The sequence below is a fragment of the Orycteropus afer genome, unplaced genomic scaffold (assembly GCF_000298275.1).
Source record: "Orycteropus afer afer isolate SDZICR_OR568_19922 unplaced genomic scaffold, OryAfe1.0 scaffold00166, whole genome shotgun sequence".
In the NCBI taxonomy this organism is placed as follows: domain Eukaryota; kingdom Metazoa; phylum Chordata; class Mammalia; order Tubulidentata; family Orycteropodidae; genus Orycteropus; species Orycteropus afer.
In genome coordinates this window covers 5470045-5479936 of record NW_006921753.1, presented here as the reverse complement: position 1 = coordinate 5479936, position 9892 = coordinate 5470045, and positions in this window count along the sequence as shown.

The following is a 9892-nucleotide window of genomic DNA, read 5'->3' as shown; positions in this document are numbered from 1 at the left end:
CACTATGTTCTCTGTGGTTTTATTGGTCTCTTTCTGTTCTGTAATTCCAATTACATGTAGGTTATTCCTTTTGTTGATATAACACATGAATCTTAGGCTTTCTTCATTTTATTTTGATCTTTTTTTCTGATGGATCCCTTTCCAAAGAAGTATTGAAGTGTTTGTCCTCAATCCCATTAATCCTATATTCCATTGATTTTGTTCTACTCTTTTACCCTATCAGTGTGTTATCTATTTCTAAAAATTTAGTATTAATCTTCTGAATTTCTATCTGTAGATTTTGTATCTTTTCTAATTTTTCATTTATTTTGTCACTCTGTTCTTGTATTTCCTTCTAAAGTAGTTCTAGAGTTTTGTCTCTGTTTTCCTTAATTTTGTCAGTGTTGTCCTTGATCTGTCTCTCAATCCATTGAAGGTACCTAAATATAATTCTTTTTAATTCCTTATAAGGGAGTTCCATTACTACTTCTTCCTCAGGGATATGTTCTGGATCTATATCCTGGTCCCTTGCTTCTACTACTTTATCTTGCTTCTTTGTGCAGACTGTGATGATCTGTTGACTGTGAGACATTGTGACATTGTTGTATTTATATTTAATTGGTGTTTGTGTGTTGGAGTGATTTACCCAAGATTTTTGTTTTCTTTGGATGTATCTGTGTAAGCAGGGTACTGTGCTCCTCTATTTGCTAGTTGGCTGCACTTATGCAATCACCACCTGTCTCTTGGTGGGTGTGATAGAGTATGAGAGTGGCAGCACAGATCTGTCAATTGTTTGTGAAGAATAGTTAAGAATGAGTTAGGCTCATATTGCCTGTCATCTATCATTGACCTGTTGGTTCGGAAGCAAGTAGTGGCCCTCACTCAGTAGGTGGGGCTGCAAGAAGTGCAGATATGTCTGTGTTGTGTGGGCACAGTTGCTGTCTCCCACTCAGTTAGAGAAGAATGATCAAAAAACCACCAAAAATGTAAAAGCAAGAAGGAAAAAAACACATATGACATAAACATACAGGAACAATCACCACACAGAGAAAGGAGAGAAAAGAAAAAATAATACAAGGAAAGGCAATAAATGAGGTGGGATATTTAAAGAAATGCTTTAAAAAAAAAAAAGAAATACGAATAGAAAATGAAAAAAAAGAAAAGAAAACACAGTATCTGGTGATGGAACAATAAGAGAAAAGAATGGAGTTAGAGAATAATGAAGGGAAAAATGCAAAAAGAAAAACACAAGATGGGGAGAACCACAAGTAAGAAAAAAAAGGGCACTAGGGAAAAGGAAGAGAGAAAAAGTCAAAACTAGAACCTAGGAAGGGAAGAAGAAAGAATAAAAATAAAAACAAAGAAGAATAAGGGGGTGCTTGAACAATTTCTCTTAGAAAGATCAGCACTAGGCCGGTCCCCATAAGGCAGAGGTCAAAGATATCCCAGATGTCCAAACTACCATGCCACTCCATCATTTCAGACATTAACTCCTCCTCCTCCTCCTAATAATTTCCCCAGTCTTAGGGTTCTGTATTTCGCTGTAATGCCTCACAAAACTCACAGACACCCAAGGGTTCGTCTCACGTAGTAGTGGTGGAGGCTGGCAGGCCGGCGAGTCCCAGGTCCGTGAGTAGGTCTGGTGGATCCTCCCAACTCTCGGGGTTTGACGAACCTCGATCAGCAGATCAGATGATGGCTGCTGTCCCAAATCCAGGGGTGAGATGAGGATGATCCAAGACACAAAGCCAGAGCAAGAGGAGAGCGAATCTTCCCAGGAGATTCGTAGGTATACTCTCAGGGAAGCTAAGGGTGGTGATTTGAATTATACCCTCCAGCAAGGCAGGACTCAAGATACATTCCACCTGTGTTGCCCCAACAGAATTAACCTAAATCCCATCACAGAGTTGATTGCTAGTCATTATAGGGAATGACTACTATCAGCTGCCCAGACAAGTTGATACCTGACCTTAACTACCACAGCACCCAAAACAGGCATGGATAATGGGATTTACAAAACATCACAGAATGGAGGATAATGGCTAGAAGGGCCACATCGAGCAAATCACTGCAGGGGGGAAAGGAAGAATTTTAAAAGAAACAAAAAACAAAAATAAACAAGAAATAAAATACAAATCTGGGGAGGGTGGGCCAAGGTCCCCAGGCTCCATCAGAGCACACAGACGGGGATGGAATTCTTGCTGACCCAGAAGGTGGGTAGGAATGAGGAATGGCAGCACCTCCATTCACCAAGAAGATGTGGGTTATAAGAGTAACAAGGAGAATGTTGCACCTTACCAGCCCTCAGTTTCCAGTATGTCCATGCTGTCTTTGACAAATGGAACCTATTCTTAGGTCCCTGGAATCTGAGAAAATGCTGTTACTCTAAATATCCAAAAATGGTTGAACCACTTGTAAACATTCAAAATGGCTGTGCCCTCCAGACAGGCAAAAGTCCACAGCTTAGTTTGTCACCTTCTTTGGTGTTTCTCTTTTTAGTCATCAGCCACCAGTGTAGTCCTCCCTGCAACCCATGGAAAGCAGTGCCAATTTTTAGTTTCATTCTTAGGTCCTAACACCTTTTGGAAATATTGAAACTATCTGCCCCACAGTATCACTGAGAGTCTGCAACTCTTTGTCCCCTTATTCAGTATTTTCATGAAGGATCTTCTACTAGTTAGAGTTTAGTCCACTTCTCAATCCTTCTTCTCAAAGCTCAGGGCTCCAGAATTATCATCTGTATGTGTCAATTGGTTTCTTTTTTCTTTGTTGAGGAGGGTCTGTGTAGTTTGAATGCCTATTTTGCCATCTTTCTGGAATTCTTCCTTATCTCTTGCTTTTTTGTGTGGATTAAAAGTCTGTAGTCTCTGACACATATGCATGTGAAAGCTGGACAATGAATAAGCCAGATCAAAGAAGGGTTGATGCTTTTGAGTTCTGGTGTTGATGAAGAATACTGAAAATACATGGACTACCAGAAGAACAAAAATATCTGTCCAGGAATAAGTATAGCCGGAATGCTCCTTGGAAGCAAGAATAGCCAGACTTTGTATCACCATTTCCTGGAGAAGAATATCGTACTTTGTAAAGTCAGCAAAAAGAGGAAGTTCCACAAGATGGATTGACACAATGGCTACAACAATGGGCTCAGATGTAGCAAGGATTGTGAGGCAGGTGCAGGACCATGCATTGTTTCATTCTGTTGTACATTGGGTCACTGTGGATCTCCATATTCACTGCTTTATTCAGATTCTTCTACTAGCTGGTATTTAATCCATTTCTTTATCCTTTCCTTTAAAGCCGAGGGTTTCAAGATCATCTTCTGTATCAGTTTTAATTGTTCTTGTATTGCTTTTTTGCAGAGGGTGTGTGTAGCTTATCTGGCTATTTTGTCATCTTGCCTGAACACCTCATATTGTTGTATCTGCCATTTTTTATTTTAAAATTTCATATACCCTTCTCCAAGTTCTTGCTGTTCTTCCTATTTCATCCTTCAAGACTCAGCTCACAGATCACTTCTTTTAGGAAGACTTTCTCTCTCTCTCTCATACACACACAACACATAGTCTAGTTTGAACTATTTTTCCTTTGAGTTCTCATAGTTCCTATGCTCTTTGTAAAACCATATTATAATCACATCTTTCCTCTCAAATATAAAATTATATTATATTTATTTGACTCCCATCCAAATTATAAACCAGCTGTGTGTAGATAAATATCTTATATAACTTTGTATCAGCAGTTATTAACTACAGTGCATGGCATAGTAGAGGTGCTAAGAATATAGTTGCTCAATAAATGGTTAGAAAAATCATTAATGTATGTTTGTATGTAACTCAAAGTTTTGTATATAAAATCCTCTAAAGTTCTAAAAGGAGCTCCGGTAGCATAGTGGCTAAGGCACTTGACTGTTAACCAGAAGGCTGGTGGTTCAAACCCGCCAGCCACTCCTTGGAAGGAAGATGGGGCAATCTACTTCCATAGTGATACTGCCTCAGAAACCCAAGGAGGGGTCGCTATGAGTCTGGTCCGACTCAAGGGCACATAACAACAAAGTTCTAAAAATGCTATGTACAAAGTTATATATTTTATCCCTTAAGATTAGAGTAATGCCTAGAGCACCAGTATTCATTATTTGGATTGTGTCTTTCAGAACCTAAAATGATCTATATGACTACAAAATAATAGGAAGCCTGAGCAATATTACCCAAACACTCATTTCATTAACAAAACAAACAGAAAAAAGAAAAAGGTCCAGATAAGAGAAGTGATATAGCCGAGATCACTCAGTAATTTGATGTAATAATCCAGGGATTTCTCTACAGTCTCTTACTAGATTCCAACTGTAACATTTTGATTGACAAAAATTAACAACGATATCCAGCTAGATATTACAAATGTCTTAGCATTGTTTATACCTAAAGTTAATGATGAAAGAGAAAACAAAAGGGGGTTAGATTATTTTCCAGTTAGTTCTTTATGATGTTCAATAATCAGATTTGTTAAATCTTCATGGTGTAGTGAATATTTCTTATGATACTTTAAAAGGGTAGCATTTAATTTCTACTATAGTATAGGAGCAAAACAAAGAAATTGCAATGGCATATTTAATAATTCAGGGCACACTTGAATAAGTACTGAGATAATTTAAAATCAGTTCAGACTTGATTCACCCATGATAGGACATATATAAGGCTGATTATCTACTATTGAATGACCAGAAACTTTTTTTATTGAATAGGATTTTGCAGTAGGGGATAATGCAAAAAATAAACACAGCTTGGAGAAAGATTTGTCAAAATAAGGAAACTTCTACTTTTTAGTTCTGGGCAGATGGGTGTGTTCTTAGCACTGTTTTCTCCTGTTCTTTCAGTGTTGATCATTTGATGTTTGATTTTCCAAAGATTACAGCTATAATTCTGTTTAAAATATGGTCTTGGTGAAAATTCTAATTTGTTATTTTATTTTATTTTGTTATTTTTGTTATTAGGTGCCTTGGAGTCAGTTATGACTCATAGTGACCCTATATAAAACAACAAAATACTGCATGGTCCTGCACCAACCTCACAATCCTTGTTCTATCTGAGCCTATTGTTTCAGACCTATGTCAATCCATTTCATTAAGGGCTTTCTCTTTTTGTGCTGACCTTCCACTTTACCAAGCATGATGTCCTTCCCTAGGGAATGGTCCCTTTTTGACAACATGACCAAAGTAGATGAGGTGAAGCCTGGCCATTCTCTCTTCTAATGAGTATTCTGGCTGCACTTCTTCCAGGACAGATTCCTAAGTTCTGGCAGTCTACGGTACTTTTAATATTCTTCATCACCACCACAACTCAAAAGCATCAACTCTTCTTTGGTCATCCTCATTCATTTTCCAGTTTTCATATGCATATGAAGCATATGAGGTTTGTGTTAGATGCACTTTAGTCTTCAAAGAGGCATCTTTATTCCTCAACACTTTAAAGAGGTCTTTTGCAGCAGATTTACCCAGTACAATATGTCATTTGATGTAGATTGTGGAACCAAGTAATATGAAATCTTTGACAACTTCAATCTTTTCTCAATTTATATTGATACTACTTATTGTTCCTGTTGTGAGGATTTTCATTTTGTGTTCATGTGTAATCCATACTGCAGACTGTAATGTGCAAACTTTTTCAGTAAGTGCTTCAAGTTGTGTTCACTTTCAGTAAGGTTGTGTCATCTGCATATTTCAAGTTGTTAATGAGCCTTCCTCCAATCCTGATGCCACATTCTTCTTCATATAATCCAGCTTCTTGGATTATTTGCTCAGCATATAGATTGAACAAACATGGTGAAAGGATACAACCCTGATGAACTTCCTTCCTGATTTTAAACCATGAAGTATCTGTTTGAATGACAGCCTCCTGGTCTATGTAGAGGTTCCTCATGAGCACAATGAAGTATTCCTCATTCTTCCCAATGTTATTCATAGAATCCTTCAATTATTTTGTTAGGTAACTATAAATTAAAATTCTCATTTTGAAAATAATAATATATGACTAGAAGGAACAAGTTTTTAGTCACAAAACAAGGGTTTTGTGCATGTGTGACTTTATTTCCATATAACTGAATTCATCTTTTTTTAGATGTCTTCTTTGGGTTCAATTAAATACTCAAAATTAATTTTATCTTTTAAAATAGTTGTTACAGTCAACTACTTAATCAATTATGGATTCTCTTAAAGAGTCTTGTCTTTTTTTTTTCTTCTCTTTAGAGTGATCTAAGCTTGATGGGTGGGATTAGGTAATTTATTTGCTATCTTGGCATCATGGAAAAAATAATTTTTACCTTTGTTTTTTTATATACAGTAGAAGTCACTGTGTGGTACAAACAGTTAAGCACTGGGCTACTAACTGAAAGGCTGACAATTCAAACCCAGTCAGAGGCACCTCAGAAAAAAGATTTGGTGATCTCTTTCTGAAAGGGCACAGCCATGAAAACCCTACGGAGCACAGTTCTACTCTGATACACATACAGGGGTGTTCATAAGTTGAAATCAATTAGACACCAACTATTTTGTTTGTTTGTTGTCCACTAAGGAGTAACTATTTCTACTTGGTCTCCATCATTGTTTACTGGCATCTACTACTAATATCCATGATTCTCCCAGGGACTCGAGAATCTAGGTCCAGTATCTCTTCCTGAACCATGTATCTTTAGTTTTTCTCACTATTCTCAGAGAATAACATATCCTCTGACTGGATCATGGGAACTTGCATAGACATTCCCATGTTGTGAGGGAGTATAGTGGCACTATCAGTCTGCTTTGGGCCCATTCTCTCTTTTTTAGAATAACTACTAAGTGCTAAAAATAAGCATGGTTTTTATCTAAGATAATTCAATTTCTTCATGCTACATCTTGAGAAGGGAGACATGGGTCCCTTTTTTCAGACCCTACTACATCTGCTCTTTTATCCCTCTTTTGCAGTTCTACCAGGAGGGAATGTTAGAATTTCTAGTGCTGAGGGACTCATAAGCGTCTAAAGCCCTAGTCATATCTCTTTCAAGTATTTCCCAATACAGTTAATTGATCACTGTTTTCTTCATTTACTGTGACAAGAAAATGAACTCTTGTATAATTCATACACATCATTCTTGATGTGGTTCTTAGTATAATTTCTCTGCTCTGAGGTCATGAGTGTTTTAACATTATGAAGTCTAAAATCCTTTTGTCTATCAAAATTCTAGTATTTTCTGTAGAGACCTTCATCCATCAAGTCTGCTTTATGTTTAAAAAATATGTTTAGAAATTCAATTAACTTCTTTGTTTTAGTCTGTGGAAGCCCTTCCTAAGAATTTTGAATGCCACTGATTCATTGGCAGATGGTTTCAGGAGAATGAGATAATTTTGGTTTCTAAATGAAAAACAGCAAAAGCCCAATTATTATCACAAAATATTATTACATTAATGTATATCTTAAAGTCATTTTTGAATGTATTTTGGCAAGTAAAATGCATATTTTCTGGATGGAGATAGAGTTTACCCAAATACCTCAATTATTATCATAAATAATGAATCTACTTGATTGTTAGAATAATTTATTTTCCTTTAATCCCAAATAGACTTTAGACCTTGTTGTGTTCTTACAGAATAATATAAAACATTTGTAATGCTAGTGTTACGCAACATGGCTAAACTACTTATAAGCCAATTAATTAGTGGATAAAATCTCAACATTTCAGGGAGATATTCTGATTTGCAATTTGTCCATATCTAGGTAGTCATATACTGCACATTATATGCCAGAATTTTGCTGTTAAAACTTTTAGGAAGCATAGATCAAATTCTCTGGACAGGAAATTCCATTACAGTCAAACGCTATCACATGAAACTTTCAAAAGTGTACTTATTTCAAGTTATAGTAAATGCAGCTGAACTCTAATGCAGTAAAAGAATCCTAAAATTCCCCCAACACAATAATTAGACCCGGAATAAAATACAGTAATTTAAAAGTATAAGTTTTCATCTCATGCCACTATATTATATTCATATTTTAAGATTTAAACATTGAAGCAGCATAGTCAATGCTCTGGGATGGTGGCATTTCATTTTTAAGATGAACATACAAAGCCATTGAACCAACTTTTGATTTGTGGTACATCACCAATTGATAATACGTTTTACACATCTTGGGGTGGGGGAAAGAGGAAAGTTGATCTGATCTGAATTATTTTCCCATAGATTGACTTAATCCTGCTGTAGATATTAAAATATCAAAATTTTTGTCAAAGATTCTTTAATATAGCTCTTAACAGTAACTGCCATCAGTTATGTTGACTGTCTTGACAATAATCAATCAGAATTGGGAATGAGCCAGCTTTCTTGCCATCAGTAAGGCTTCTTAATTAACCCGTAGCTTCTGACAATACGGGCATTTACATTTTCATTTTTCAAAGAAACTTTTTATGAAATTTTATTGCCAGAGTTTTACTTTAAATACTTTAACAGAATCAAGATGAGTTCTGCAATTCATCTATTTTTCTAAATTAAGTAAAAATGTGGAAACAACCCTGGGATATTATTGTTAAATGTTTCCTTCTCTTTCATCTCTCAATAATGATCCCCTTCCTTACTAATATTTTCTATTACATTAACTACTCTTTCTAAAACTGTCCTTTTGTTCTTGTGACTTGTTTTATTGTCATTATTGAAGAAGAAAACAATAACTTAAAAGAGCTTTTGTTATATTATGTTCAGTGTGTTGGAAGTGTAAGTAGTATCTTGTATTCTTTTTTACCTGTTACACATAGACCATCATTTGTTTATGTCTGGAATACATTTTCTAAAGTATGCCTTTACCAGAGTATGTGTTAAATGTTAACATAATCCACTACAAAATAAATCTGCTAATTATCATTTTAATGAGTTTATTTTTTTGAGAATTAATATTTCCACTGAATCAAAGTGAATTCAAATTAAAATATCAATTGAATGTCCACAGCTTAAAAAGCACTACACAATTACTGGAGTAGACACAAAGTTAAGTCACACACAGTTTTTATCCTCAGAAAACTTATAATCATTCCATTGGGAAGGGGAACCTCAGCGAAAAAAAAAAAAAAAGACAAAGAAAAAGGAAGGAAGGTAGGAGGGTGGAAGAAAGGAAGATCTCTGTTAAGAAACATTTTTCAAGTCAAATGAGATAGGTGACTTGAAAGATCTAGAAAGAAGAAATCTTAGTGGAAATAAAGAAAATATAGAAGATATGTATGGAGGAGATATTCTTTGAGATAAGTATTTAAAATAAGCATGACAGAGATTACTTGCTACTTACTTAAACCATGTTCTCATCTTCTTCCTAGGCATGCATCTCAACTACATTCCAAGCCTCTTTTGCAATTACCTTTGGTCATATGGCTGAGTTCGAGCTAAGAATTGATGAAGTGAGAAGTGATATGTTCATTCATGGTCTACTAGGACATCCTAGCCACTTCTTCATGTTCTTTTCCCTCCATCTGACTAGAATAAAGAACATCTCATCAAGATGACTTGGAAGCCATGTCTGGAAGACAATAGAGCCTCCAACCTTCTGAATCACTGTGTGAAAGAGGATCACCCAGCCAGCTGATTGTCTATTGAGTACAGGCAGTCCCTGGGATGTGAATGAGATCCATGCTTAAATGTATCTTAAAGTTTAATTTGTAAGTAGGTTGGAAAAGATATATATAATTCTTCCATAATTTTATTTATGTTGTTTAGATCTCTTACATAATTACTTAACTTTTTGTTTACTTGTTCTACAGTTAATGAAAGGCATACATTGAATTACCCCACTATGATTGTGATTTGTCCATCACGATCTGTCAGTTGTTGTTAAGTGCCATCGAGTCATTTCTGACTCATAGCGACCCCATGCACAGCAGAACGAAACACTGCCCGATCCCA